Source organism: Petromyzon marinus, unplaced genomic scaffold, assembly GCF_048934315.1.
Source record: "Petromyzon marinus isolate PM22_M1 ecotype Great Lakes invasive population unplaced genomic scaffold, UKy_Petmar_22M1.pri1.0 PM_G_Scaffold_11, whole genome shotgun sequence".
Classification (NCBI taxonomy): Eukaryota; Metazoa; Chordata; class Hyperoartia; order Petromyzontiformes; family Petromyzontidae; genus Petromyzon; species Petromyzon marinus.
In genome coordinates this window covers 590,145-598,619 of record NW_027422662.1, presented here as the reverse complement: position 1 = coordinate 598,619, position 8,475 = coordinate 590,145, and the positions used below count along the sequence as shown (strand labels likewise).

At 50.9% G+C, this 8,475-nt stretch overlaps 1 long non-coding RNA gene across 1 annotated transcript; it reads right to left on the bottom strand.

The window, feature by feature from the left end:
* Positions 1 to 3,433: 3,433 nt before the first annotated feature.
* LOC142908900 (uncharacterized) lies at positions 3,434 to 7,802 on the bottom strand. The gene is made up of 4 exons (XR_012932026.1): positions 6,280 to 7,802; positions 5,816 to 5,935; positions 4,718 to 4,824; positions 3,434 to 3,856 (listed from the first exon to the last, which is right to left on the bottom strand). It is a non-coding gene; the product is annotated as an uncharacterized LOC142908900 (long non-coding RNA).
* Between the last annotated feature and the right edge of the window lie 673 nt (positions 7,803 to 8,475).

Genomic DNA, 8,475 nt, shown 5'->3' with positions numbered 1-8,475 from the left:
TGTCCGGATCTGCGCACCTTCTTCATACGTAAATGGAATTGTAAATCACGAGGCGGGTAGAACTCGTAACAGCCTTTATTATAAATCACTGTGGAACGTCAATCTCAGTGGAGTGCTAATACAACTCACATGATAACCACCACCACCATCATAACCACCACCACCACCATGACCACCACCATCATAACCACCACCACCATTATAACCACCACCACCATCATAACCACCACCATAACCACCACCACCATAACCACCACCACCACCACCATCATGACCACCACCACCATCATAACCACCACCACCACCATCATAACCACCACCACCATAACCACCACCATCATCATAACCACCACCACCATCATAACCACCACCATAACCACCACCACCATGATAACCACCACCACCATCATCATAACCACCACCATCATAACCACCACCATCATAACCACCACCACCATAACCACCACCACCATCATAACCACCATCATAACCACCACCACCATCATGACCACCACCACCATCATAACCACCACCACCATCATAACCACCACCACCACCATCATAACCACCATCACCACCATAACCACCACCACCATCATGACCACCACCACCATCATAACCACCACCACCATAACCACCACCACCATCATAACCACCACCACCATCATAACCACCACCACCATCATAACCACCACCACCATCATCACTACCATCATAACCACCACCACCATCATAACTACCACCACCACCATCATAACCACCACCACCATCATCACCACCACCGCCATCATAACCACCACCACCATCATAACCACCACCACCATAACCACCACCATAACCACCACCATCATAACCACCACCACCATAACCACCACCACCATCATAACCACCATCACCATAACCACCACCACCACCATAACCACCACCACCATCATCACCACCACCACCATCATCACCACCATCATCACCACCACCACAGAGCTGTGCCGAGCGGTTCACTTGTGCGGCGATGTTGAAGGAGCGGTCGAGTGCGGCGACGTCGTTACAGACGAGGGCGTATTTCAGGACGGCTCGTAGAAGCAGCAGCGGCGGCGGCGGCCGTGGTCGTCCCCGTCGCCACAATCACCAACACCGTCGTCACCGTCGCCGCCGCCGCCGCCACCGCCACCAGGGATGCGTGGGCACCGACGGTGCGAGCGGCGGCGCTTGAGAGCACCGCAACCGGCGGGATGCCGGCGGGGGGTGGCCGGGCGACGGCGCAAACCGGCGGGGAACCACCAGGAGCCCCCCCTCCGCACGTTTGAGGCCGGGTCGACCTAGGGGAGGCCCGGGTGCCGTTCAGATAATCCCCGTCACTGTTACAGCGACGGATGAACTTCGACCTTTGAATTGATGCCGTGGTGCAGGAACGGTGCAGGAGGGGGGAGGAACATGGGGAAGGAGGAGGGTGGGGGTGGTGGTGCAGGTGATGGGGGTTGGACGAGGTGGAGTAGATGGAGGTGCAGGAGGTGGGGTGGATGGAGGTGGAGTAGATGGAGGTGGAGTGGATGGAGGTGCAGGAGGTGGAGTGGATGGAGGTGGAGTGGATGGAGGTGGAGTAGATGGAGGTGGAGTGGATGGAGGTGCAGGAGGTGGAGTGGATGAAGGAGGAGTGGATGGAGGTGAAGTAGATGGAGGTGGAGTGGATGGAGGTGGAGTCGATAGAGGTGCAGGAGGTGGAGTAGATGGAGGTAGAGTAGATGGAGGTGGAGTGGATGGAGGTGGAGTAGATGGAGGTGGAGTGGATGCAGGTGGAGTAGATGCAGGTGGAGTAGATGGAGGTGGAGTAGATGGAGTAGATGGAGGTGCAGTAGATGGAGCTGGAGTAGATGGAGGTGGAGTGGATGGAGGTGGAGTGGATGGAGGTGGAGTGGATGGAGGTGGAGTAGATGGAGGTGGAGTAGATGGAGGTGCAGGAGGTGGAGTAGATGGAGGTGGAGTAGATGCAGGTGGAGTAGATGCAGGTGGAGTAGATGGAGGTGGAGCGGATGGAGGTGGAGCGGATGGAGGTGGAGTAGATGGAGGTGGAGTAGATGGAGGTGGAGTGGATGGAGGTGGAGTAGATGCAGGTGGAGTAGATGCAGGTTGAGCGGATGGAGGTGGAGTAGATGGAGGTGGAGTAGATGCAGGTGGAGTAGATGCAGGTGGAGTAGATGGAGGTGGAGTGGATGGAGGTGGAGTAGATGGAGATGGAGTAGACGCAGGTGGAGTAGATGGAGGTGGAGTAGATGGAGGTGGAGTAGATGGAGGTGGAGCGGATGGAGGTGGAGTGGATGGAGGTGGAGTAGATGGAGGTGCAGGAGGTGGAGTAGATGCAGGTGGAGTAGATGCAGGTGGAGTATATGCAGGTGGAGTAGATGCAGGTGGAGTGGATGCAGGTGGAGTAGATGGAGGTGGAGTAGATGGAGGTGGAGTAGATGCAGGTGGAGTAGATGGAGGTGGAGCGGATGGAGGTTCTGGTGTCTGTACGCCGGTCACCTTGGCGGTGCTGGCTCCCACGTGGGGGTTGGCGGAGCGCGTGTGGATCTCGCGCTTCACCTGCTGCTGCTGCTGCTGCCTCTGCCTGTAAATGTGGAGGCGGAGGTTTGGCCGCTGCTCTAACGACGGCACTACACGCACCTCTATGAGTCTCCGTGAGTCTCTATGCGTCTCTATGTATCTCTATGTATCTCTATGAGTCTCTCTGTATCTCTAAGTCTCTATGTATCTCTACGAGTCTCTATGTATCTCTATGAGTATGTATCTCTATGCATCTCTATGTATCTCCATGAGTCTGTAAGTATATCTATGAGTCTATGTGTCTCTATGCGTCTCTATGTATCTCCATGAGTCTATGTGTCTCTATGAGTCTCTATGCATCTCTAGGTACCATAGAGACTCATAGATACCTAGAGACTCAAGGAGATACATAGAAACTCATGGAGATACAGAGACTCCACGCGATCACGGCGATTATCTATGCAACCTCCTGTAGACCAAGTGAGGTAGTCAACATCTCATAGCCACCGTGATGAGACACGCAGACTCCACATATGCAGCAGCAGACATCGTCAGGATTGGTATCAAACCCACGACCTCCTGTACACCAGGCGAGGTAGTCAACATCTCATAGCCACCGTGATGATGATGACAGACGCAGACTCTAAATATACAGCAGCAGGCATCGTCAGGATTGGTATCAAACCCACGACCTCCTGTACACCAGGCGAGGTAGTCAACATCTCATAGCCACCGTGATGATGATGACAGACGCAGACTCTAAATATACAGCAGCAGACATCGTCAGGGTTGGTATTAAACCCACGACCGCCTGTACACCAGGCGAGGTAGTCAACATCTCATAGCCACCGTGATGATGATGACAGACGCAGACTCCAAATATACAGCAGCAGGCATCGTCAGGGTTGGTATCAAACCCACGACCTCCTGTACACCAGGCGAGGTAGTCAACATCTCATAGCCACCGTGGGTCCCATGAGTGTGAGGCGAGTCAAGAGCTGCAAGGCTGAACTTGTCCGTTCATCGACGTGGGATGGATGACGCCTCGCTTGGACGCTCTGTGGACGCTCACCATTCACCGCTCGATGCTCACCGCTCTCCGCAGACTCGCAGAGCGAGCCGATGCCAATTACCGGTTCATTGCGGCCGTGGTGGTGGTGACGGTGGTGGTGGTGGCCGTGGCGACGGTGACGCTGGTGGCCGTGGCGGGGGTGATGGCGTCCGTGGCGACGGCGTTCCTGGCTTCGGTGACGTGCGTCGTCCACGCCGCTTCCTGCTCCAGCCATCGCCACTTGGCTCGTCGGTTTTGGAACCAACCCTTGACCAGGACCGCAATAACAAAATCATCCAGCGGTGTGCGTGGTGTCTGTGTGTGTCTACATGTGTCTGTGTGTGTCTGTATGTCTACGTGTGTGTCTACGTGTGTCTGTGTGTCTACGTGTGTCTGTGTGTGTCTGTCTGTGTGTGTCTGTGTGTCTACGTGTCTGTGTGTGTCTGTGTGTCTGTGTGTCTACGTGTGTCTGTTTCTACGTGTCTGTCTACGTGTGTCTGTGTGTGTCTACGTGTGTCTGTGTGTCTACGTGTTTGTCTACGTGTGTCTGTGTGTGCCTACGTGTGTCTGTGTGTCTACGTGTTTGTCTACGTGTGTCTGTGTGTGTCTACGTGTGTCTCCGTGTGTCTGTGTGTCTACGTGTGTGTCTGTGTGTCTACGTGTGTGTCTGTGTGTCTACGTGTCTGTGTGTTTGTGTGTCTACGTATCTCCGTGTCTGTGTGTCTACGTGTGTCTGTGTGTGTCTACGTGTGTCTGTGTGTGTCTGCGTGTGTCTGTCTGTGTCTGTGTGTCTACATGTGTCTACGTGTGTCTGTGTGTGTCTACATATGTCTGTGTCTACGTGTGTCTGTGTGTGTCTGTGTGTCTGTGTGTGTCTACGTGTGTCTGTGTGTCTGTGTGTCTACGTGTCTCCGTGTGTCTGTGTTTCTACGTGTTTGTCTACGTGTGTCTGTGTGTGTCTACGTGTGTCTGTGTGTATCTACGTGTGTCTGTGTGTGCGATAGTCTAGCAACCAGACATGACCACCGTCTCCGGTAAGATCGGTCACTAAAGCCAACGACTACTTCTGCTCCTCCCACCCTAGCTTTGAGATTACCACCACGTGGTTGGTGGGGGGGGGGGACTTACCTTGACCTTCCTCACCGAGATGTTGGTGGCAAGAGCGAGCATGAGCTGTCGATGTGGGTCCGGGTAGGGCTCGTCCACGAATGCCTCCGCCAGCCGGGCAAGCTGAGCTGCGCTCCGTCGGGGGTTTAGACCGTTAAAATCTCGTCCCGTCCGGGACATCGTAAAAAAAAATCACACGGGAGATTTGGTTTAGAGCGCAGGGGCGAGAGTCTCGGTCGCCCGTCGAGTTTGTCAGTGGCCGACGACGAGCAAGATGGGGGGGGGACGCGGGGTGCGGAGGTTGGGAAGGGGTGGTGGGGGAGGGTGGTGATAGGGAGAGGGGTGAGGCGAGGTGGATGGTGGGGGAGGGTGGTGAGGGTGGGTGGTGGAATCAACTGAATCAATTGTGAATTGTCCTCGCCAATTCAGCATCAGAATATCCATACTTCAGCAGCGGGAGGAGGAATCCGAAGAGCTGTGAAGCTCTTAGTGCATCACAGATGTCCAGTAGTAGGGGCCATGGGGTAAGAACGTTACAACAGAGACAAATATCCCCCGCCGTGTCGCCTGTGGCAGACTTAGGGGCGAGTGCTGGTAGTGGCGAGTAGCAGCACCCATGAAGGGCGGCACGACACAGCAGAGGGTGGATGGCTCACACCACCACTCCTTAGTCTCCCCGGCGGCAACGTTCACTACATACCGCCGCACCAGGTACTCATTTGAGGCTGAATCGACCTAGGGGATGCCCGTTGACCGGTTCAGACAATCGTCACCCGGTGGCGTTGGTGGCCGTGAGCGGGAATCAAAACCCCGGCTCGCCGGGTCGCTAGTGCAGCGAAGCGCCGAACCGTTACCATGCCACAACAACTACGGCGACGAGGCAGCGACACGCAAACAGGACGGGAGTGCAGCGTGTGTGGCACGGGTGGCCACGTCGCTCAGCGGTAGCAACGTCGCGCCAACGACGGGGTCGGGGAATCGGAATCTTTAAGCCGCGGCGGGAGGAATCCAAAGGGCCGCAAAGTGCTTCGCGCGTCACGGATGTCCAGCTTTTTAAGTGATGAAATTAAATATTTTTTTTGCATTTATATATATATACCGGGGACTACCTCTACTTACGAATGAGTCAGGTTCCAGAGATCTGTGTTCGTAAGTCGATTTATCCAACTTTACTCCTCTAGATTTGTACGGCATGTACATCTACATCTGCGGAACGTGAAGAACCAGTGGCATCTACATCTGCAGAACGTGAAGAACCAACATATTTAATTTCATCACAGTACTACTATACATGACACTACTATACACACTACGCTACTATATACTACATTACTATATACACTACACTACGATACACACTACACTACTATATACAACACTACTATACATATTACAATACTATATACACTACTATACACACTACACTACCATAGACACTATACTACTATACACACGACGCTACTATATACATTACTATTTACACTACACTACTATATACACAACATTACTATACATATTACAATATTATAAACACTACTATTCACACTACACGACTATACACACTACACTATACAGGGACTTACCTCTACTTACGAACGAGTTAGGTTCCAGAGGGTCTGTGTTCGTAGATGTAGATGCCACTGGTTGTTCACGTTATGCAGCTGTAGATGTCACTGGTTCTTCACGTTCTGCAGATGTAGATGGCACTGGTTGTAGGAAACATGATGCCTTGAATAAAGGTGTCAGTTTTTGTGCCAGTTAAAAGGGTAAAACCTATTCCTATATCTTGCTACTGGCAAAGGAGGTCTCATAATGTAAATGCTCACTCCGAGCCCTCAATACTCTGATAGTGCGCTGTTTCTGAGTTGTACGCCTTTTGGCGTCTTCTGGTCCAACACCAATGGAGACTAGGCTCTAAGAAAAGCCGTCTCGGGTGTGGACCAATCAAATTCAAGGACAGTGCATATTATTATCAGAGTTGTCTTTTTTGTTTGCATGTTGACTGCTTGTGTTGTGGTTATTGCAAACATGATGCCTTGAATAAAGGTGTCAGTTTTTGTGCCAGTTAAAAGGATAAAACCTATTTCTATATCTTGTTACTGGCAAAGGAGGTCTCATGCCACTGGTTGTTCACATTCTGCAGATGAAGATGTCATTGGTTCTTCGCGTTCTGCAGATGTAGATACCACTGGTTCTTAACGTTCTGCAGATGTAGATGCCACTGGTTCTTCGTGTTCTGCAGATGTAGATGCGAATGGTTCTTCATATTCTACATATGTAGATGCCAATGGTTCTTCATATTCTAAAGATGTAGATGCCACTGGTTCTTCACGTTCTGCAGATGTAGATGCCACTGGTTCTTCACGTTCTGCAGATGTAGATGCCACTGATTCTTCACGTTCTGCAGATGTAGATGCCACTGGTTCTTCATGTTCTACAGATGTAGATGCCACTGGTTCTTCATGTTCTGCAGATGTAGATGCCATTGGTTCTTCACGTTCTGCAGATGTAGATGCTACTGGTTCTTCACGTTCTAGAGATGTAGATGCCACTGTTTCTTCACGTTCTGCAGATGTAGATGCCACTGGTTCTTCACGTTCTGCAGATGTAGATGCCAATGGTTCTTCACGTTCTGCAGATGTAGATGCCACTGGTTCTTCACGTTCTGCAGATGTACATGCCACTGGTTCTTCATGTTCTGTAGATGTAGATGCCACTGGTTCTTCACGTTCTACAGATTAGATGCCACTCGTTCTACATTTTCTGTAGATGTAGATCCCACTGGTTCTACATGTTCTGTAGATGTAGATGCCACTGATTCTTCACGTTCTACAGATATAGATGCCACTGGATCTTCACGTTTTGTAGATGTAGATGCCACTGGTCTTCGTGTTCTACAGATGTAGATGCCACTGGTTCATCACGTTCTGCAGATGTAGATGCCACTGGTTTTTCATGTTCTGCAGCTGTAGATGCCACTGCTTATTCACGTTCTACTGATGTGGATGCCACTGGTTCTTTACGTTCGGCAGATGTAGATGCCAATGGTTCTTCACGTTCTGCAGATGTAGATGCCACTGGTTCTTCATATTCTATAGATGTAGATGCCACTGGTTCTTCACGTTCTGCAGTTGTAGATGCCACTGGTTCTTCATGTTCTGCAGATGTAGATGACACTGGTTCTTCACGTTCTGCAGATGTAGATGCCACTGGTTCTTAATGTTCTGCAGATGTAGATGACACTGGTTCTTCACGTTTTGCAGATGTAGATGCCACTGGTTCTTTATATTCTACAGATGTAGATGCCACTGGTTCTTCACATTCTGCAGATGTAGATGCCACTGGTTCTTCACGTTCTGCAGATGTAGATGCCACTGGTTCTACATGTTCTGCAGATGTAGATGCCACTGGTTTTTCATGTTCTGCAGCTGTAGATGCCACTGCTTATTCACGTTCTACTGATGTGGATGCCACTGGTTCTTTACGTTCGGCAGATGTAGATGCCAATGGTTCTTCACGTTCTGCAGATGTAGATGCCACTGGTTCTTCATATTCTATAGATGTAGATGCCACTGGTTCTTCACGTTCTGCAGATGTAGATGCCACTGGTTCTTCATGTTCTGCAAATGTAGATGACACTGGTTCTTCACGTTCTGCATATGTAGATGCCACTGATTCTTCATGTTCTGCAGATGTAGATGACACTGGTTCTTCACGTTTTGCAGATGTAGATGCCACTGGTTCTTTATATTCTACAGATGTAGATGCCACTGGTTCTT